The 24063-nt window shown below is 43.1% G+C and overlaps 1 protein-coding gene across 3 annotated transcripts in view; it reads right to left on the bottom strand.

Annotated features, from left to right (window-relative positions):
- The window catches only part of htr2cl1 (5-hydroxytryptamine (serotonin) receptor 2C, G protein-coupled-like 1), a 221281-nt gene that overhangs the window by 107627 nt on the left and 89591 nt on the right, over positions 1-24063 (bottom strand). For all 3 annotated transcript variants that reach the window (XM_085264523.1, XM_085264531.1, XM_085264542.1), the window contains exon 3: positions 7453-7575. The gene's annotated coding sequence lies outside the window, so the exon portion shown is untranslated. The remainder of the gene's footprint in view (positions 1-7452; positions 7576-24063) is intronic.

The following is a 24063-nucleotide window of genomic DNA, read 5'->3' as shown; positions in this document are numbered from 1 at the left end:
ACTGTTGAATATGACATATTTTCACAAGAATAGGACAACATAGCACAAGAAAATGTAAATACTGTAAATGCTGACTAAGAGCAAAAAAACCAACAAAAAACCCCAATCAACCTATCAAAACCTGATGAACACGCATGTGAAATGACGTCAAGTCCTGAAGGTATTTGCGTTACATTCGCTGGCCAGAGAGTTATACAGGCACATGCTTGTCATCTTCTCTTCTGTACATATGCATTAAACACATAAATTATTGGCAATGAGCCCAAACATGAAGCAAACCATGAGGAACTATCATTAGCCCTCTGACCACCACCATTACTGGTGGTGGTCAGAGGGCCCGGTGGCGCCAGTGTCCGGCAGCCTCGCCTCGGTGAGTGCGCCCCAGGGCAGCTGTGGCTACAATGTAGCTTGCCATCACCAGTGTGTGAATGTGTGTGTGAATGGGTGAATGACTGAATGTAGTGTAAAGCGCTTTGGGGTCCTTAGGGGACTGAGTAAAGCGCTATACAAATGCAGGCCATTTTAGCGATAAGAACAAGAGTGAGGAGGACCCAGGAGCAGACACAGACGAAGAGACAGACTGAGTAGGAAACTATGACGATTGTGACTGCTATGACTGTGAACTATGACTTGACATGGGGAAAATAGTACAGACGATCTGACGAAGACTGAACGGAAACACACAGACACACAAGGGGTGATCATGGGAAGTGGAAACACATGAGGAAACAGCTGCCACAAAAAATCATAATGAGACCGCAGGGGAAGTGTAAACTTAGCACATAGAACATGGAAACAAGACTTTCAAAATAAACAGGAAACATGACGGGATGCAGACAAGACACATACTTGACAAATGAACCATGCAGACATGAAACATGACAGCTTAAGACATGAGCCAACAAGAAAGACTTAACCACAGGGGGCGAAGACACAAATGGCTTTAACAAGCAAAGAACAAAAACTAAAACAATCTAGGAGCTAATATCTAAATGAACTTAACATAAACAATGAATGACAAAATACAAGGAAACTCAGATCCTAATAAATAATAGCAACAACCAGAACTTAACATATCTTCAATAACATAAGTCAACAATACAAACTGAACCCAAAATGCTGGATCACAGACCCAGCCCGTGACAAAGATGTCCTGGGGATCCATGTCCCCAGTGTACTGGGTACGGGGTAATCCAAAGGCCATAAACCCGTTGTAGCACTACAGTGACTGCATCATCATCATGAATAGCTTACGGTGATAATTAAGGAGATTAGCTTGTCCTTTTGGCTGCGTTAGCACCACAGATAGTGTTGGACAGCCTGATTGCACAAGGCATAAATTTAAGAACTTGGGCTACTCAGAGTTTATTCCCAAAAGTCCTCAGATAGGACTGCTCATGCTCATGGTCTCAGCTGGTACTTAAACACAGTGGCAGCGGCTACAAATACCAGTGTTGGGGTTTGAGACAGTCCCACTCCCACTGCAGCGTCAGCTTTCTGGGTGGAAAAAAAGCTTAATAATCACTATTAATGGAAGGGAAGCGTCAAAGTACTTTGTGATGCACTTTGTTCCTCGGTTGGCCAAAAAGCCACCACAAACATAAAGGAAGATGCAGCAATTGCAATGTCAGAACTACCCTCAGCCAGAGTGTTGTGACCCAGTCATTAAAAATCAGTGCATCAGATGCTGCTCTAGAAGAAATCGGTACAATTTACAGAAAATGACTGTCTCAAGTGCTTTAAGCCTTAATTGAGCTGAGTGAGTGAGAAGTGAAGTGGCTCTGCACTAAGCGAGCGAATTGGCTTCTTGGTGATGAGCGTGATGCCGTCAAAGTGGCAGCATACGGGCAACGCAGGCAAACATAGAGATGCAGCGCGGTGCAGGAAGGATTAGTAGAGCTTGAAAGGTCCTGCTCGTGCAAAAGTAAAAGTTCCCAGTTCCCTGGCAACAACGGGAAAGTACAGTTTCCTGTCATTCACTACCAAGAACTGAACCTTCAGCAACCAAACCTCTGCAGAAGCAAACTCTCCATATGTGTAAGCCGACTTCAAAAGAGCATCCTAAGTTTTATGAGTAAGGTTGTTTTTTTCACTGGACTTTTACTTTTCAGTTTTTTTCTCTTTCTTCCTACTTGGTCTTGACGTATCGTTTATTCTTCTGTTCTTATTGTTTTGACAGTCACCATATGTGAAGCTAGTAAGGATATAAAGCTGCCATGTTGCATGCAGATATATGTGGAAGAGACTGTCATGAGTCATGAGTAAATTAATGCACATCTGCATTCACTTATTGTGATACAGCTCTGTGATTCAGATCAATCTTTTTCCTGTGCACGTTCTTCCTTCCACCAGCATCTTTCCCCACACAGGTATACATCATCGTCCTGCAGTATATTAACTCCAGCTCTTCCACCCACTCTCTGTCAAATTTTTCCATTAAGTGTAGCAGTAATAACAACTACTTTTTTCTCTGTGGTTTCCAAACTCTCTGCACTCCAGATTCCCGCGTGTGCCAGCCAGTCAGCTTTCTGCAAAGTCCTGCCAATCAGCTCCTCGCCTTTGTGAACCCGCCGGTCCACTCTGCACCTGCTCCTTCAGCGTCTGCCACACATCTCCTCGAACACACACCGCTCACACTTTATGGGTTCTTTTCATCACTACATGTTGCTGTTTGAAGCCTGAGAATGTGATTAATTTAATGTAGAAAAACAACTAAAGGATTTTGTAAAAAAGCATTAAAACACAAAGTCAGTTAAACTTCTGAGATGTCAATCTGCCCGCTTAGGAAAGATAACCTGCGGCATATTCAGGTTGCAAAGTAGCATCCTGTGTCAAGAGTGTGGAGGAGACACCATCCTAAGGCTCAGGATCTGCTGCTGTGTGTGAGGAGGAATAGGAGGCGCGCCCCGAGAGACGTGCAAAACGAGCACCAGCGGGTTACTCGTCGGGCACAGACTCCATGCGGTCCTGACGTCCATTAGTGGGACCTCTGCTCACATACCCAGCACCGTGTGGCATTCACCAACACAAAGGAGGACATGCCTCCCCACACCATCACTGACCCACTGCCAAACCCGTCATGCTGGATGATGTTGCAGGCGGCTTAACAATCGCCACGGTTTCTCCAGACTCTTTCATGTCTGTCACAAGTGCTCAGCGTGAACCTGCTCTCATCTGTGAAGAGAGCTGAGCTCTGATGGCGGGCCTGCCACGTCTGGTGTTCTGTGGTGAAGGCATTTTGCAGAGCACAGCAGCCATGGAAGGAATTTGGCTTGAAAGGACAACTTAAATCTCCACATTTTGACTTTTTTCTTTTCAAAACAGTATTTCTACTTTTTTACTCTCTAAATAGTGAGTCTAGTGTAATTTCAAAATTTCAAAATGAACAATAATATATGTTTTTTTCTTAATGTGGCCCTAATTCTCCTCTGTAGCGTTAGGAATAGGCAAATTCAAAAATATTTTTGACGCACGAAATATTTCCACAAATTTTATACGTTTGGTGTGTAGAGGCCTTAACTCACGTTTAATTTGTAACAATCAAAAAGCTGCACGTCAAACTAAAAGGAAATTAAGATTAAATGAAGTGAAAGTAGCTTAACTAGACAGAGGCGCACTCTTGCAGAGGTAATCTGTGTAAAAGCAGTGTGTAAGTCCTTTGGGGAAGTTCACCGACTCACACACTTTTTTTATCAGATGGATTCACACTTCATTATGGCTGATCCCTGCAGCCACACGCATACACACACATGTTGTCCCTGCAGCTACAGTGAAGAGGTCATTACACTCGGTAGCTCTACTGCATCAACAAAACAAATCGATTCTGGCTTTAGGATCAAAGACATTGTGAAAGCACGTGCGTCTTTATGTGTGTAACGGAGAAAAACGGGAGAAAGTGGGACATGAACACATGCGGAGATCCATCATGAGAAGTAATCTGACCTTGGTGCTCTTTTGGAGAAGGGAAGAGGGGAGCGCAGTGCCAGAGAGACTAATTAACTTGAGAGACACGGCCTTTTTCTCCTCCTCCTCAACAGAGAACATGCATGTGTTTAGTATATATGTGTATTTTGTACTGATATCAGGGCATAGTCATCACTGACAGATGGGCACATGACACAATGTCTCATCATCACATGAGAGCTGCAGCATGAGAGGTAGTGAGGAAGGAAAACAGACACTCAGACTCTCTGACTTGTTCAAACACCAACTAAAAATACTCTAAAATGTCAGGGTATGCATCTCTGACTTCTGTCTCTGTAAAAACCAATTTTACGTGTCAGAAGAAGGTAAGTTTTTTGAGGAGGCTGGTCTCTCTAAGGTAGGAAGTGCTTTTTGGTTGGAATTGGAGCATCTTTTTTTAAACCCCCAAATTTAAATATTACAGGAAAACCAGAAGTCCTTAAGTCAGGAGAATGAGAGTCAGGCATAATTCAACAAAGTTTACCAAGAAATGCAAAGCTTGTTTAGTCTGCAGTGGCTTTATGGATCTGTGGTACTTGCACTTGATGCATAATTAAGGCAAACTAATAAAACTGAAAAGTGGTGGTAATATGTAGTCTCATTAACCCTTCAAAGCTACAAAAATACATGCAATATTACTGAAAGTTATTGAAGTGACACTCATAAAGCCAGTTTTTCTTTGCACGGAAATTCAATTCAGTTTTCATTTTCAGTCATATGGCGCCAAATCACAACAACAGTCACCTCAAAGCACTTTGTATTATAAGGTAAAGGTCCTGCAATAATAGACATAATAACAATAATAATATTAATAACAGTCAGTAGAATCCTAAGACTCTTAAAACAAACATTTCGTGAAATGTAACAGCAATATGTGTCGTGGATTCATGCTAACAAGAGCAAAACAAGCATTAGCTGACTGTGCAGCCACAACATAACGTGACCAGGGTTTAATATTAAAGTGTACTGATTTTTTGAAAAGTGCAAATATACATCTTAATACATTATATAAGGGAGAAACAGAGCTTTTACAATACAAGGAGCTTGAAAGTCAATATTTGGTATGACCACCTTTATCCTTCAACACAGTCTGAACTCTCTCAGGCAGCTTTCTTGTCATTTCTTTAAGTAGGAATAGTTCTCCAGGCTTCTTGAAGGACATTCAAAGCTCTTCTTTGGATGTTGGCTGCATTTAGATGATCCCACACTGCTTCAATAATGTTGAGGTTCGAGATCTGGGGAGGCCGATCCATGACTGATAGTGTTTCACTGTGTGATTTTCTGGCCATGTCTTTACTACACTGACAGTATGCTTGGGATCATTGTCATGCCGTAAAAATGAAATTATTAAATTTTTTTAGGATGTTATTGCATTGTGAATCAAAATCTGACTGTACTGTTTTCATAATTCCATTAATTTTAACACGACCTCCGACACAACTGACTGAACCTGAGCCTCAAACCATGACAGTGCCTGCACCGTATTTTACAGATGGCTGTGGACACTCACCGTTGCCCTCCTGACCTTCTCTACAGTATTGATGATGATTTGAATCAAACCTTTCACTCCATCAGACCTTTGGTGATGGATCACCTGAAAGAACTGGCCCTCGATCCCTATGTCAGGTCTGTGCAGGAATATTTCCCCCCTTTTAAAAAACATTTAAAGAAATGGGAACGTGTGCTTATGCAACAGGCTGCTAGTAACAAAGTGTTTAAAGATACAATTGAAAAATTGTTCTTAAGTTTTTGTTATACGTAGACACACCACTGGTTAATCCCTGAGTCAACATTATTCCCAAGATGGTTAAGTACAAGGATTGGACTGAAAATGAGTGAAAATGAACCAAAAAAACTTTCAACAACCTTCAAAAAACTTGGAGAACTATTGCTCACTTTAAAAGTTACTAAAGTGGAAAGGGATCATCCGGCTTGTTACTAACACTTTTTTCAAAAAGCCAAGATACCTGATGGTAGGAGGTCGCATTAGTGCCTATGAAATTGGCATCTTGCACATCTGGAAAGGCTGCATCAGTCCTGAAAGCTATACACAGATTTTCAAACATCTGCTCCTATCCAGAAATCTACTTCCGGGAAGGCCTTCAATATCCAGAAGGCAATACTACACTGGATCTAATACAACAGCATTTGTTCCCTCATGAAAGAAAAATGTTAGAAAGACCCAGGACTGTTGACCAGTTAGAAAACTATTAGAGAAGAGTAGAGCCAACATGCCTCCCAAAAGCCAAACAACTGGTCTCCTCATGACCAGGGAAGCGTAAGTAATTAAATTCCTTTAGTTCATTGTTTCATTAAAGAAACTTTGCACTGATTACAAAGCCATTCTACTACTCCTTATCTTAAACCAGGCCCTTGGTAACTAGGGGATTATGCCAATAAGGGTCTCTCATGGTGTGGCATCAAAATGTGGGTGTGCTTTTTCCGAATGACAGACACCGAAATGTCACAGAGAAAGTGTAGTGCACACCCACTTATCAAATATCAGCAGACACCACTTTGCTAACTAGCACACACTCCAGCAGAAGAACAAACCACTGAGCTAATTAATGTGAAGTCGTCAAAGTTGGATGAAAGCTGCAACTTTCCCAAAGTGAAAGACAGCCTGAGAGCAACAGGGAGAGGGCGATTTGTGTGTGTGCGTTTGTGTGTGTGCGCAGTCCCCTTAAATAGACTCTATCAGATGCAGCGGGAGACGAGAGGAGACAGAGGTGAAAAAGACGGAGGAAGCGAGGGGAAATCAGGCATCCGTAAGGGAGATAATTAGCAAAATATGAGAACATGTGAGGGGGACATGAGAGTATTTACTTATTGTATATCCATCTATGTTTGTGTGTGCTTCTTTGTAAGTGTGTGTAGATGCCCTCACGTGGGAGTTTTGCTGTTCAGGGACAGATGGTGCCACATAACACTGAATGTTCTTTGTCTGAACCCAACACTAAACACGCCTACAGCATCTCTGAGCTCTGCACAGCTTTGACTGTATGATACTGGATTGTGAGTCTGTATGTGTTTGTGCATGTGTAAGTTCTTTACACTCTAGAGATTTTGGGCTGCTTCAGATGCAAGTTGACAGTCCCTTGACAAATGTGGCAAAACGGTGGTCCTAGATCCCACTGTGAGACGCATCCAAACGATACATAGCCTGTGGCAAAATTCAGATTGTGTCAGGTTGTTTAAGACTGAGTTCTCACACCGCTACGGCCCACATCTACAAGCAAACACTATAAAAATAACAAAAAATATGGCATAATGCCATTTCTGAAAAACACACACACACAAACAAAGCTGTGAAATCTCGTATACTTCCTGTTTATATCACAGCATAATGACTGACCAGCCAGTCGGCGCACAATCTGACGCACTAATATGACTGATTGAGACTCTAAGTCTGCATTCCATACTTATGAATAACTGAACTGAATCCGGTCGCATTTTGTGTTCATATGTGTGTGTCGGTGATGTACTCACCCGTGCCAAATGCTGTTTTGATCTTCGCGTGTAACGGTCTCCCATGGGTGAACAGCCTCAGCGTGCTTTCATGTGTGCTTTGGAAACACTGAAGTGTCTAACATCTGACTTGTGCTTTTCAGTCTGGAAGAGAAACAAATGGTGGATAAATTTAGAATTTTAGAATCTATTTGGTGCCGAGTGAGTTAAAAAATCAGGCTCTGCATGATTTTTTAAAAACAATTTTCATTCATTCAATAATCCCGGATGGCATTCAGGCAAGAGTTGTCACAGCGTCTTGCTGGAAAATTTTTTTTTTCATATATACAAATAAATATAGCAAAACAATTGTGATTATTGAAAAAGGGATTCGTAGCTCGTTACAGGTAGTCTTGTAGGCCAAGTTGACATGTCTGTATGGTGTGATTGATAGTTTGATACAAAACATCTTACTTGGGGACTGGATCCTTAAACCACTCTAATGTCTGTGAAGGTTCTCAGTCATCCAGGTCATCGTAGTCTAAGATCATCATAGTCTCTACATAGAAGAGCCGCCTCAACGGGACAAGACTCGGCTGTCCATTTGCATCTAAAGGACAAAGGTCACTCCTTCAAGGATGTCAATGTTCACATTTTGGACAGAGAGGACAGATGGTTTGAAAGAGGAGTGAAAGAAGCCATCTATGTGCACTGTGAGCGACCATCTTTGAACAGAGGCGGTGGTTTACAATGGCGATCGGCGATTGTGGCTCAAGAGTTGGGAGTTCGCCTTGTAATCGGAAGGTTGCCGGTTCGAGCCCCAGCTTGGACAGTCTCAGTCGTTGTGTCTTTGGGCAAGACACTTTACTCGTTGCGTACTGGTGGTGGTTAGAGGGTCCGGTGGTGCCAGTGTCCGGCAGCCTTGCCTCTGTCAGTGCGCCCCAGGGCGGCTGTGGCTACAATGTAGCTTACCATCACCAGTGTGTGAATGGGTGGATGACTGGTTGTGTAAAGCGCTTTGGCGTCCTTAGGGACTAGTAAAAGCGCTATACAAATACAGACCATTTACTATTTACCCGTTTTCCCTCTTGACGGGTTACTCCCACAGAGCTTAAATCTGGGACTCTCCACCATTTGATGCTAGAACTGAAGAAGCTTATCGGATGAGAGGTGAAACGTCTTCAAGCAACTTAAAGAAGTCCAGACGCTTTTCTTTCCAAGCTCCTTAGACAACACACAATTTCACAAAGCTCAAATAATCTCAAACTGGTTTCCTGGACATTACAGTAAGTTCACTGTACTCAAACAGCCTCCGCACTCAGTAGATCTCTGTCCAATCGAGCACTTTTCTTTCGAAGCTCTTTAACTCACTTTAATGCACAAAAAACAGTTTATAACTTTTATGTAGCATGCTTGACCTGATTTTTTTGTTGATATTATGTCTCTCTCCATTAAAATGAAGCTTATATAAAATCAGAGACTGTTTGTTCCTTTGGAAGTGAGCAAAATTCATTAAGGGATCAAGTCATAATTTATGATGTACTGTGAGACGTGTGGTAGCAGAATATCTCTCACCACCTGTTTATTGAAGTGACTTCCATTTCCATGCTTGACTTTAGTTCATTTTCATGTGCTCTTTAGTTTAACATATGTTCCATATGGATCAATTTTCCAGGTCACCAGGGTGAAGGTCTTCAGACTTTATACGTACGAGCATTAGAGTCCTCCATCATAATATGGTTTACTTTCTTTTGATTGGTCATTAGAGTGGATAATGGCTATGATAGTAACTAAAGGGCGGTAACTAGCCTCTCCATGGAAGTAATTCCACCTGATAATTGCTATTCAGTGGAACAGTAATATTCAAAGGGGCTGCTTCTTTATATGTACAGGTAATATTGACCATTTCAGAAGCCATTTACACCCATCCATTCTTCTTCAGTACGATAAACAGCCTGAGCCATGAGCCATGAACGCTTCATTTGGCTTTGTCAGAGTGCTGCTTTTACTGTTACTTCATTACCCTCGGACTTGATGCTTTCTTTTGTCTCTGCTTCGTATTTCACAGATCGTCTTCTACCAGCCATCTGACATTTGAAAAAAGAAACAGGAAGGATAAAAAAAAAATTTCTTCACCAGTGTTGGGGAGTAACAGAATATCTCCTGTTACGTATTTAAAATACAAAATATGACTAACTGTACAGTTACCATTTAAAAAGGTGATAATTAGAATACAGTTACTTTGTTGAAATAAATGGATTACAAAGCGGTGTTTCCTGTTTCATATGTTAGGCTATCCCCTTCCTATCCCCTCTCTAATTTTGATAATTCCTAGCATTGCCGTAAACCCAAACAAAACACGTAATAAGGAGCTCTAATGTAAGTGTCCTGTTAATGTTGGTGGTGTCAGGTACACTATGGACCCAAAGCCAGCACAACAGAGCCAGCAGTGTGCGGGCAGGAATGCATTTCTTACTTGGAAATTCAGACAACACTTCACATTTAAAGAAGAAAGGAATGGGCGAAATCTGACCGTGTGATGCAAACTCTGTTTGCCAGCAACCAAGCTGCTCTCAGCTTCAAAAGACTCCAACCTAAAGAAACATCAGGAGGTAAGCTCTTTCTAAAAAACTAACGCTAGCCCACTGCAACTACCTTGTTTTAGTTGCGGTAGCTACCTGGGTTATGTGCCACTTCAGTAGTAGTAATAAATCACACAGCAATAGGATATCAAAGATACTGAAGGCTACTCGCCACCGAGCTAATATTGTTAGCTGTGTTTGTGATTTTAAAACGACATACGGATATATAAAGGAACTGTATTTACACATGACATTAATTTTATTATGAGTAATGTCAACCCTGCATTGAGTAGAGGCTGTAATCAGCTGACCTTTGCAATTGTTGTTGTGAGAGTCACTGCTCTTTGTGGGTTTAGCCAATTGAATTCAACAAGATAGAAGCAGAGGTTATTTGGCTGATTTCCAACCCCCTGGCACCACAATGCTTCTATAAAAAGGTAGAATTCAGTGACTCTAATCACTGTTATTGCTTTTAATATAAACTGATATCTGCTACCTGTGATATAATTTAACGTTTACAATGAACTGCACCAGTCCAACATAGTGCATCACCATACATGCACCATGAACACATTGCACAAATATGGACAAAAGAAATGTGTTGAGAAGTGGCCGTGGGATATTTTTTTTCCTGTTGTGTCTAAGAAAACTAAGAGTTTATAATAATGACCAATAACAACGCTCTATGGAACTTAAACAAAAAAGGTATTTAGAAGTTGTTTAAAGACCTGGATCTAAAGTCACAGAAATAACATGCACATTATGACATACCATGTTTGTTTTTGCCTGAGCACTTAATTATGCTGGTATACTTCTACAAAGTACAGCTGAGCTCAGTTAAGGAACAGTCATTAGCTGTGGTATGTGGTCACAAGCCAAAGTATTTGCATAATGGTTTGTACAATGCTACCACTGTCCATCCATTATCCTAACTACTTATAGGCTGAACCCTATTTCAGCTGTATTACAGTGAAAAAACACACTGAACAGTTCGCCAGTCTGTCGCAGGGCGAACAGGAAGACAGCCACCATTCACACTCATGCGTGCTGGGTTAATAGATGTAAACATGTCTTTGGACCGTGGCAGGAAGCCGAGTACCTGAAAATAACCCATGTATGCACAGTGAGAACATGCAAAGTGCACAGAGGAAGACTCCAGCAACTCAGGAAGTCCAGGGAGGACAACACTATCCTCTCTATCAAGGTGTTATAGTCGTGCTTACTGAAAAGACAAGAATTTGACCCGTGTACCAAATTTTGAGCCAATCGATCCAAGGTGTTTTTTTAAGATCTTTAAAATGAAATCACAAATGTCAGTCTTGTGGCAGTAAGAGAGGATCATCAGAGTCAGGGAATTTCAATCCTTTCAGGGACTGCTGTGCAGCTTATTAAATACCACTCACCAAAGTCACCACAGATCCACCCCATTTGCATGTCTAATGCAAAAGATATCAGAAAGTTAATACAAAGAAATAAACCAACCAACCAACCCTAAGGCAGAGGTGCATTCATGTGTATCTCATGTAGCTGTGACATTTATTGATCCCTCGTCCCGCTTCACTCTTTCTTCTCTCGTTTTCTGTTTTCACAGTTAATTGTGACAGCGACTCGAAAATCGAACAACAGAACCCAGCCACGATCCTCCTTGTCAGCCACCTTGGACCAGCGCTATTAATGCGAGAAGCCACCATCACAAGCAGCCAATATAAGAAGCGCAAAGGTCAAAGCTGCGGTGGCAGCCAGTAGGGATGAAATATATTGCTCTGTCACTCTCTCATTTATGTGGAGTGCAGAAGCTCTCAGTATATATTTCCAAATGAACCTTTAACTTCTGTGTGTCTCAGGAAATATAAACCCTACTTAACATTCAAACACTAACATGCCTAGGTACAAGCTGACTTTCCTTTCCAAAAGCATATGGAAAAAAAGCACTACATGAACAATAAAGTTTGCTAATTTGCTAATTAGATCCCCTGTTACCACCAGGGTTGGCAAGGCTGTGCTTTTTGGGATCGGAGCATGCCTCCAACTACTCAAAAAGCTCAGCTGAAACCACAATAAGCAACACTTTTTGCTCTCTAGGCAACAAGAGCTTATCCTCAATCTTTAACAAAGCTGTTTCTGCTGTCAGAGTTGTTAAATAAGATCTCAAAAAAGCAACACTTAAGCTCTGATGTAACAACAGCAAGGGTAGAAAGCTCTCAGTCCGTTAATTATCTTGCTTGATTTAATTTTGTTTCTGGAAATGATGGAGATGTAATTAGCTTGAAGTATCAGCTAAACACAAGCCACAGCGGATTAGACAGTTAGCCTAAAGACACATCTGAACGCAGGCTTTGTAGTTGGAAACCCTAACTGAAATGACAAGGTTAACAATGGTGGTGTATTCACGGGTGTCGTCCTTGTACGGTAGCGTGTTTTGCGTTTTAGATTCTAAAGACTTACTGATGCAGACGTTTTTCAGTGAATTTGTCTTTGACCCTTTGTTGTTTTTCTTTAGTGGTGTATGAGGCACGACATGCGCTATGCTAACCACGTAGTTCTTCATTTTAAATCACATACAACATCTGTGTGGGACATCTCTGCAAAGTAAATCCCAGGGACACAACTAGATGTGCTAAGGCCACACACTCTAAATTCTCTATCTGAAGCCATCGGTTGAGTGTAGAGTACACAGCAATTTTAATGTTTGCAAAGGTAATACAGTACTGTAAAAAAAAGTCTCGAGACATCCATCAATTCTTTGTATTTTGCTAGAAAAATGGGAAATAGGTACAGCGACTTATTGGAACATGTGCAGACATACATGGAAAGGCAGTATATAAGGAAAAACAGAGGTTGTACAATTCTACAGTACCAAGCTTGAAAGTCAATATTTGGTATGACCATGTTTATCCTTCAACACGGCCTGAACTCTCTCAGGGAAGCTTTCTTGTAGTTTCTTTAAGTAGTCTTTAGGAATAGCTCTCCAGGCTTTTTGAAGGACATTCAAAGCTCTTCTTTAAGATGATCCAACAACATCAATAATGTTGAGGTCAGGGCTCCGGGGAGGCCAATCCATGACTAGTAGTGCTCCAGTTTAGTTTTCCTGGTTTGCTTTTGCTGCACTGGTGTGTGTTTGGGATCAATGTCATGCTTGAAAATGAATCTGATGCCAATCAGATGCTTTCAGATGACAAGGCTGACAAGATCTCCAACACCGAAGGCTGAAATAGAGGCCCAAACCATGACAGAGCCTCCATCGTGTTTTACAGATGGCTGTAGACACTCACTGTTGGATCTCTTTCTGGTCTCCTGTATATAAATGATATGGGAATTGGGAGATGGGTTGGAGGTGGGTTGCAGAGCAGCTTGCACATGCGCAAAAGCTCTGATCAGGCTACAGCAACTTAAATAACCTGCTCTATATATGCCAGCTGATGTGGGCTGGCACTGAGATCAAGTAATCTGCCCAGTATCTGGTTGACCTTGACTGCGTGATCTGCTGTGGCTATGACTGATGTCACCATATTAGTGTTGACTTCATATTTTCTGACCTGACAGATCAGTTTAAACTTGCAAGTAGAACAACTTGGTCTTATGGAAAGCAGAGGGTAGCATTGCTGTTTTATTGTTTAAGTAACTGTTTTCAATAGTTTTTGTCATCCCTTTCCCTTCTAGTTTTTCCTCCTTTGTTTCATTTTTCCTCCATTCCCAGGCTGCCAAGTAAAACACCATCTTTGTTTTTCCAGCTCAGTTCTGCCAGTGCTGCCTTTTGTCCTTCGCATTTCTCATCCTGCTCCCTTTACTCCTCACCTAGCAGCAGCCTTCAACTACAATGGTAACATCAGCAATGCTGGAGTTACAGCAGATTTTTGTAGATATTAAACCATCCAAGCAGCACAGGGGAATGTTTTTACATAATTACATCTCCCGGTAGCACCTCTGTGACAGCAGTGGCAATTTAATGAACGATATTGTCATGCTGTGCAGCGCGGAGCCACTTAAGTGTTAGTCATTCACCATAGGTGTAATAGAAATGTTCTTCTGACAAAGCCCTGGATACACACATTCCTCAGCTCACATTTATACAAACAAAAAATATTGAAAGTGTTTGACACTGTAGATGTGATGAAGGTTATCTTTTTGTTTGCATTTAATAAAAAAACAACAGGGAGAAAAGAATGAGAGAGGCAGACTGCTGTATTACAGGAGAGATAGTAAAAACCAGAAGCCATAAAACTGAAATATGAAATGGGGAGAAAGAAAAAGGACGAGCACGAGAATGCAGGTTGGTAGATTTTGTGATGATTAGCTGCGGCATCAAATGGCGACGAAGATAGATTGTAGCCAAGAGCAGACAGGCTTGAGGAGATGGAGAGAGTGAGAGGGTGGAAAACAGATGGGACCAACACACACACACACACACACACACACACACACACACACACACACACACACACACACACACACACACACACACACACACACACACACGCAGGCTTTACTACCCACGTATAGGAAATAGCTTTTCACTAATCATATACTCCAAAGAGAAAGCTTTCTCACACAGCTACAGTGTAAAGTAAATAGATACTCCATATGCAGTGCCACAAACACACACACACCAACCATTCAATTAGCTTTCTGCTGATTGTAGCAGCTCTTCAAGTACAATCTCAAATAAAAGGACAGAACATGAACACACACATTAAAGGGAACTGTAATGCAAGCTCTATATGCATTAGCTGGCATTAGAGTTATCATAAAATATCTTGTTAAGAAACTCAAATCCTCAAATCTCAAAAACCAGAATGAATAACTTTAAAACAACAGACTAATTTGGAAACCTTGCATGTTGTAATTTACTTCAAATCAGAGGTTGTAGTAAACTCTCACCCAATCCATTGATCACGAACGCCATGAGCCATTTACACATTAAACACGATCGAAGCAGCTTTCAGGAGACGGCAACTAAGCCAAGCCACTCGAGTTTCACAATCACGTGAACAGAAGGCACTTTGATCCATTGAAGGGGGCTTCATCAGTGACCGAGCTCGGCCTCGCAGTTAACGACCTGCCACTTCTTGTGCCGATACGTAACAGAGGACTGGAAAGCTGCTTCTTTCTCATCTGATCCGAAAACAACCAATCTCTGATGAGGTATCACAACTTGTCTGATTAAGATCCAGTTTGTCTTTATTGCCGCTGGGATACATAACACACACCATATGGACAAAAGTATTGGGCCACAGCTCCTAATCTTTCAGTTTGCATGAACAGGCCGTGTTAACCTGGCCTGGAATTGCCCACCCCTGGTGTAGACGTTACCATTAACCTCACTCATTGGTTGTTGTGCATATATGAATCATGACATCACTCCAAAAACACAACAGTATATTTCTCAATCTTTTAAAGTTGATCATATCATGATAAATATTTAGATGATAAACATCCTGTGCAACAAATGTTATTGTTTTTCCATCAGAAACAGTAAGCGTCCAACAAAAAACAACAAAAAGCAAGTCCCTGAGACAGACGGTCAGAGGAAACAGCATTTCCTTTTTGCATATTCGTCATACTTCCACGTTTCTTTGACTTTTTCACATAGGGCTGGGTACATTTGGATATTATTATATTATTAGAAATATTAATATATAATGTTCATCCAGGTTGCACTATGTTCAGCCTATTTATACCTACCATTCATGCCCAGTTGTAATTTGTTCTAATTGTATAGTTTCTTAAGATTAACTTGTGTTTTACTTACTTACTTTCTTTTTTTTTTTTTGGCCTGTCCCGTTTGGCTCTTTTGCCATCAGAATTGTTGTCTAAAGGCAAAGAAAGATGCCCAACGGATTTACTTTACCAAACTGACCATCCCAGCCTTGCCGTAATGGTCCATTTGATTCACCTTTTATTGTTTATTTTATTTTCACTTACTGAATACGGGACAGACTTGACTGGGGGAAAGAAGGGGAGAAAGAAAGAGGGAAAGAGAAACAGCTGAGAAGAGGGACGGGGGAGAAGGGCAAAAAACAAAAACCAACAGAACGGGCAGAGAAAAAAAATGCATATATCAATCACCTGGATCACCTGCTGAGAAAGAAAAAAGAAAGCAAGCAGAAGAGAACAAGAGTAATAGAATAAACAACATCACAATGATATATGGGAATATGACAGTAAATACTAAATGTTAAACATTATTGTGCAGGACATAAGATCAACAGAACACAGTGTGCTTTGAGGTAGGAGCCAAAAAGGGTGTAGTTTGTGGGTGTGATCACCCGTGTGTACACCTGTGAGCATGGACGCGCTTGTTTTTTGTTTTTTTTTAAAAGGTTCCTTCATGTAATAATCTGCTAGAGGGTGTGGGGGGGCCACAGCCCCGTCCTCCAGGGCGTGAAGCAGGTGTGGAGGAGATCAAAACTCCAGACATCCAGAGGCCCCCAGAACACAAGAGACCAAGGAAGACCAACAGAGGGGCAGCTGCGCCACTGTCCCGGAAAGAGCTGAGGAGAGTCCCAGATGAGGGCTCACTCAGCAGCCGCAGAGCAGAAGCCAGGGGGAGTTGCAGTGACGCGCCCGTGAGCTCCGCCGGCAGCCAGCTGCGCCTGAGTGACCGAGCCCCAGGCCGAGAGGCCGGGGGCACCCCACCTCCGAAGTGGCCCGAGCGAGCCCCAGGCTCCAGGCCCCGATAAGCGGCCGCCAAGGAGTGAGCCGGTGTGTACCTGGACGCCCATCCCCGGACACAAAGAACCACCAACGCACCGATGTCTGAGGGGGTCCGCCACTGGCAGGGAAAGTGGTGGTAGGGGGAGATAGGCCTCTAAACCTTGGAGGGCCTGAGATGTCCCCAGAGAGGTGGCGTCTGATACCCAACCTGACATATAGACACAGACATACAGGCACACACAGATACAAACATCCATTCCCACCCTCATGCTCTCATATGCACTTACTCCACACTCAACCAACGTGGAGACAGACATAAAGAGACGTTGTACACACGATCACACTCCCCAAGCGTACTCTACAAACCGGGTCTAGGTACTTACTTTCAAACTTCTCGTATTTATGTTCTCCTTCTGTGTAAATATGCCAATTTATATATTGTCTATTTAAAAATGTTTATTTTTGTATGAAGAGCACAAAGTGAACCGGAGTCAAACTCCTTGTTTGTGTGAACAAACCTGGCCAAATAAAGATGATTCTGATTATTCTGTATATTTGCATGTAAATTAACTTATTTGTGCAGGGCTCTGTCCACATTCCTCATCCTACCCTTACAACGTGACAATATGAGCCTGTGCTGTGTACCTCATTAGTGTGATGGCTTGTTAGCTAGGTGTGTTAGGGTATATTATTGCCCTTCTTACTGTTTTAAATTGCTGAAATTTCCCTGGTTCGTTTGACTTGTTGTGCTCTACTTGGTAATACATCTAGTAATAAATAAGCAATCTGGTAAACAGACCCCTTTGAGGCCAGTACAATTAGGAGACCCACAGTGCACAGTTACCTCTGTCGCTACCAGTTATTATACATTTTTTACATTTTAATTATTAATTAACTGATTAAATAATTCAACTTAATTAAAATAACTTACATTCTATTATATGCTTTATTTCTTCTTCTTGTGCAATATGGTTATATACATAAAAATGCATCACATTTACCATGAATCACGTTCTGTCTGTCACAAATTGTACATCTTGCACATCCATTAGATATGTTATAAAATGTACATATGCATGGAAAACACTTATCTTAGTACAGAAAGGTTTCTGTGTGATATTCCATGCACACACTGCTCTTTTTCATTTTGAACCATTATTAAAGAGTTACATGGAACACAGGAAGTCAGCACAGATCGAAATTAGCATTTTTATAATTAAACAAACCTCTGTTACAGTTCCCTCAGGTCTCAGTATCATACACAGTATAATCCACATTGGTGTTGCTTATGGAGGCTGGAAACTCAACATCTACAAATTAAAGGAATATTTAATCAGTTGCGATCTGACTGTCAAATACTTGATTTGCAAATGCTTGAGGTGCATTTTTTGAGGTTTTAGCAATAATTAAAAGCTGCTACAGGAATCAAGTGGTTGTCCACGGTCAGTGAAAAACATCTAAAAGCATTCATACATCTTAAATCACTTATGCAGCATCAGTCACATTTATCTGTACACTGATCAATAACACTGTTTCTGCTCCACTCTGTCCTTTTGGAAAGCACTTACTCAATAGCATTGCAAAGGCAGTGTGCAGTACATGGCTGTGCCTGAATATGCGTACCCAGTTTGGATGTTATCTTCCTGTTGAATGGTCATATCACTTGTTGGGCAGTCACCAGCAGTCACCCAGCTCTATCTTCTCAACTTAGCCCCACTGTGCGGCAACAGTGCTAACCACCGTGCCACCGTGCTGTTCACCTTCAAAGTAAAGGCTGCAACTGGTTTCAGCAGTAAGACACGTTTACTTTGAGTCATTGCTAGTTATTGCAAACATCTGATTGCAGTTTTTTCTGACAACTATGGAACAACCAGCTATCAGGTTTGGAGGGTGGTTACTTTCTGACATAGGTCCAGGTAGGTTTGAGTAGCTTTTATTCCTTTAATAAATAAAATCATCATTTAAAAACAGCATTGTGTCTCCCCCTTAGTGTGTTTACTGGGCAGCTTAGATAATGTCACTTCAGAAAAGAATATAGCCCATATGGTTTTCACTGCCCTATGCATAGCCAAGAAAACAGTCCTCATGAACTGGAAAAATAAAAATAATCTTAATTCTAACCAATATAGAAATTATCTATTAGATTACATTAGTCTTGATACAGCCTCTGCCACCACATCAGATCAATTGCTCTGGACTCCTTTTATCAGCTCCATCACCTAGTGGGGGTGGGGGGTCATAATTTGGTCCCACCTTCACTGTTGTGATTGGTGTGGGGGTAGGGACAGGCTTAGGGCGTCGGGGGGTTCCCCGGAGGCATCTTCCTTGGGGGGCTCAACCCGGGGTAGCGGTCATGTCCGGTTGGGGGCTCTGTTGGCTCTCAGGTGACTGTTTCCTCGCGGCTGCGTGCAGCGGGGCTAGGGGAGGGTCTGTGCTGACGGACGTGGGTTACTGACCTGGTAGCCTGGCTGGCCCTGGGTGGGTCCGGGATGGGCGTGAGGTTCTGGGGGCGCTCCGTCTCTGGGCTGGGGCCCGGGCCGGGCCTCGGGGGCTTGGATCCTGGTTGGTGTGTTGCCGGGGTTGTGGGCGGGTGGGTGCATGGGGGCCCGGCCCTGGAGCAGGGTGCCGCCGGTGCGTCGAACCACCTGGGGGGCTCTTCAACTGGTGGGGGAGATGGTCACATCTTGCAGGAGCTTTCCTCTCTTCAGGAACTCTCTCTGCAGGAGGGGGAGATACAGGAGAGGTGGAGGAAGATCTCAGCCTGGGCGTTTACTGTCTTATGTAGTCTGGAAGATGAGTGGATGGTGGGGTGGGTGCAGTTTTCTCTGTGGTGGGGTTGGGTGGACTGTCCCGGGCTCTGTGGGGCCGGGGGGCGCTGCTGCACTGGGCCCCGGTCTGGATGGGCCTGGGCCCCCTTTCCCTGGCGGGTCGCGGAGTGTGGGAGTGCCTACTGGGGTCAGCGGGGGAGCTGGCCCCAGGAAGGGGTTACCTGCCCCTCCCTTCCTTCCCTCCCCATCTCCAGCTGCCTCTCTCTTCCCGCTCCACCACAACCACCCACACATGCAGGGCCTTGGAGTAGGGGTATGTCACCAGGGTGCAGAGGAGGCTACCCCCCCCCCCCCCTCTGTCCCCTTCTGGCTGCCTCTGCCTCAATTTTATCCCACAACTTAGACATTCACATTATTCACACTCTCATTACACATACATATAGGATCTTGGGGGTGGGCACAATCACGGAGTCCAAATTACCATCAGGGTGTACACCTCACCCCTGACGTCGTTGCCCACCTCTCAATTTTAAATACACTTAGACATTGAGGGCTATCAGGAGGGACTATGCCTGTCTATATGTCAGGTTGGGTATCAGACGCCACCTCTCTGGGGACACCTCAGGCCCTCCAAGGTTTAGAGGCCTATCTCCACCTACCACCACTTCCCCTGCCGGTGGCGGACTCCCTCAGGTGTCGGTGCGTTGGTGGTTCCTTGTGTCTGGGGGTGGGCGTCCAGGTACACACCGGCTCACTCCTTGGCGGCCGCTTATCGGGGCCTGGAGCCTGGGGCTCGCTCGGGCCCCTTCGGGGGTGGGGTGCCCCCGGCCTCTCGGCCTGGGGCTCGGTCACTCAGGCACAGCTGGCTGCCGGCGGAGCTCACGGGCGCGTCACTGCAACTCCCCCTGGCTTCTGCTCCGCGGCTGCTGAGTGAACCCTCATCTGGGACTCTCCTCAGCTCTTACTGGAACAGTGGCGCGGCTGCCCCTCTGTTGGTCTTCCATGGTCTCTTGTGTTCTGGGGGCCTCTGGATGTCTGGAGTTTTGATCTCCTCCATACCTGCTTCACACCCTGGAGGACGGGGCTGTGGCCCCCCCACACTCCCTAGCAGATCGTTACATGGAGAAACCTTTGGAATACAAGCGCGCTGATCCACACAGGTATGCACACGGGTGTTCACTGCTCGTAGACCTAAATTACACCTTTCTTGGCTGCTACTTCGAAGCACATCTGTCCTGCGTGCTGCACAACAACATTGAATATTTAGTATTTACTGCTGTTTACACTTAGCTAGATTAATGCGATGGTGTTGTGTTTAGTATGTTGCTTTGTTTTGGGGTTTTTTTGTCTTTTTTTGCTTGTTTTCTATTCTTCTCTCAACAGGTGATCCAGGAGATTTTTATTTTTTTTCTCCCCCCCTTTCTCACTGTCCCTCTCCCCTTCTGTTTTTCCTTTCCTTCCTCTTTCTTTCTCCCTTTCCTATCTCTCACTCATGTCTGTCCCGTCTGTAACATCTGAAAATAAAATATAATAAATAATAAAAACAAAGATCGACCAAATGGACCAATACGGCAATGCCACGATGATCCATTTGGCAAAGTAAATCCATTGGGTATCCTTGTTGGTCTTCAGACAACAATTCTGATGGCTAAAGAACCAAATGGGACAGGGGGCAGAAAAAAAAAACAAAAACAGCATTGTGTTTACTCAACTATTAAAATCAGTTCGATGACCTGAAACATTTAAGTTGAGAAATACAAAAAAACCTAAGAGATGGTCAAGCAGTGTAAATCCATTAGAATTTGAATTGGAATTGAGTTGGAAATCCTTATTCCCTAATAGTAATATTATTTTATCGTTATATGAATGTGCCATGAGATTCAAATAGCTTGGCAAAACCACCAAAACACAGCTAGTATAGAAACGTCCTCCAAGGAGCTACTTTTTCCTTTATATGTATTTTGAGTACATTTTCACATTTCTGGCTTTACCAGAGTATTTTTAATACAAGTGTCTGTACTGTAAGTGATGGATGTCTGTACTTTGTCCACCTCTGCTAATAAGAGCCGGTCACAGCCTCTGTAAAAACACTGTAGTCACTGCCTTCACATCATTCTCAGAGCTGAGAACAGACAGCCTTAATATCAGGGTGTCTGCCTGATAAAATAAAGGTTATAGAAAAATCATTGGTTGTTTTTACTGTAGGCTAATTTTATCCATGTCATACACATGCATGTGAATGTTTAGGACTTCACACAAACACACACAGATGCTTCTTTGTTGAGGGTTTGATAAGCATGCAGGAAAAGTAAGACAGACAGTCCACATCAGCGTATTATTTCTCCCCGTCTTTCTCATAGTCTTTCTTTTCTTTCTGTGTCTCTACCCTCAAACCATCTCTCCCTGCAAGTCCATTATTTCTCCATTAAATTGCAGGATGACCCGTGTAATTGTCTCCTATGACTGAATGCTAATGAAAAAACACATTGCATTAGTGACGAGACATAGCGCGTGCTAGCCGCAGGGCCTTGACCAAAGCAGATAATATTTGCTGGGAGACTGTGGCTGTTGCACGCTTTTAACCAGCATCAGTGTGTGCGTGCGTGTACATTTTGTCTGTGCATGTGTGCCAGTCTGCAAAAGCCTTGACCAATGCAGATAATATTGTCTGAGATTCTCATTCTCCTCTTTTAACCTGGACGTCACTGTGTTTGTGTGCATGAGAGAAACCATCTTCACAGGCAGGCATAAATATGAAATCCCCAGTGTGTGCGCGCTGGTGAAGAGTGTGCAGTCAAGCATGGTGCATATGTGTGCGTATATGTGCATATACATCAGGCAGCAGAGAGCAGCAGGTAAAACTACTGGGAGTAAAAATAAATGGGTAGGAGGCATCAAGGGATGACTTAAAAATCTACATTTACATTGGCCCCACAGTCCTGCTCAGACTTTAGGATGCAGAGGAAAAGAGCATACGTGACGGGAATAGGCTCAACACTTTCCTCGCAGGTTTGCCTCGATGATGTTGCATTAATGTTACAGCACAAGATGGAATTCTATATGCAGTTTTATGAATGCTTCATTCTTTCACCAAATGAGCTCCGGCAGACTCGAGAAATGTGTCAAAACGATCGGATACATGCAGATTGTTAGTAACACACGCACACACACACACAAATAGACACGCCTCATGTGCTAGAGTTGGACTCTAATTGTGTGTGTGTGTGTTGGGGGGGGGGTCGGGGTTAAGATGTTTAAGCACATATTACCATGATGAACATGCACAATGATCTCTTGGCTAGGCCTCTGCAGCAAGGGCCTAGGTTTGCAGCATGTAATGGATATCTGGTTCAACTAACGCCTAATGTATGCATCAAATTGTTGCATACACTGATAAATGATAGGTTTTTATGTTTTGAGTGTTCGTTTTTAGGAGGATGACGGCACCCTCGTAGGTTTTTCCAGCTCTGCAGTGGTCAGAATCAAAAGTGGTTCAAGGAAGGAACCCTGGTAAACCAGTGACAGGGCCATGGTGGTGCGATCCAACAGATGAGCTACTGTAGCTCAGTTTGCTAAAAAAGTTCACGTTGGTTTTGATAGAAAGCTGCAAGAATACACAGAGCACCACAGTCTGTTGATTATGGGGCTGCACAGCCACAGACCAATCAGGATGCCCATGCTGACCCCTGTCCATGGCCAAAAGCTCCAACAATGGCAATGGTGAGTATCAGAACTAGCTCACACTAAAATAGAAGAAGGTGGCTTGACGATTCACGTTTTCTTTTACATAACGTGGACAGCCGTGTGTGTGTACGTCACTTACCTGCGGAACACCTGGCACCAGGATGCACTATAGAAAGGCAAGCTGGTAGGCAGTGTTTTGTTGAGAAGCCTTCCATGTGGATGTTACTTTGACACTACCACCTATCTATCTTGTGTTGCAGACCATGAAAAACTTTCATGGAAACACTCCCTGATGGCTGTGGGGCACTTTCAGCAGGATAATGTGCTCTGCCAGGGATAGTTTGAGGAACACATCAATGAGTTTAAGGGGCTGACTTGGCATCTAGATTCATTATATCTCAATCCAATGGAGGATCACTGGGATGTGCTGGACAAACACCTGGAGTCCCCAACTTACACCACAGATGTGGAGACTGCCTTCACATCTGTGGTGCCAGATACCACATCACACCTTCAGGGGTCTAGTGGCGTCTGTATCTCAACAGGTCAGGGCTCCAAAAGGGGAGCAACCCAAAATATGCAGGCGATCATAATGTTGCCTCTGATAGGTGTGTCTCCACTGATTAGCTAATTTACCTCTGCATGCTGAGTTAAAGAGTGAAAGGAATGAAAGTGACAGAGATGGATATTACATAAAGGTTATGTAAGAGATAGAGACATTAATCTTGATGATAAGACTGAACTTAATGACTTGAGTGAGTTATTTGTTCATAAGTTCACTCAACTTAAACTTGTGGGTTTTTCCTTTTTCTTTCACTACAGTGTTAATTTATTCATTTTCATCTTGGCCTCTCAACTTCATTTCCCTGCTTTGTTCTCTTAGGGGAGCAAAGGAATTCCCTCTTCTCGCCTTTGCTTCTTCAGCTACTGCTTCCAGCTTAAAGTTTTCTTTTATGGTTGCATAA

This window comes from Mchenga conophoros, linkage group LG3 (genome assembly GCF_057382185.1).
Source record: "Mchenga conophoros isolate Kocher_MC1m ecotype Shallow Benthic linkage group LG3, M_conophoros_male_GT1.1, whole genome shotgun sequence".
NCBI lineage: Eukaryota > Metazoa > Chordata > Actinopteri > Cichliformes > Cichlidae > Mchenga > Mchenga conophoros.
Note: the sequence above shows the minus strand (reverse complement) of the source record. Positions and strands in the feature narration are given on the sequence as shown.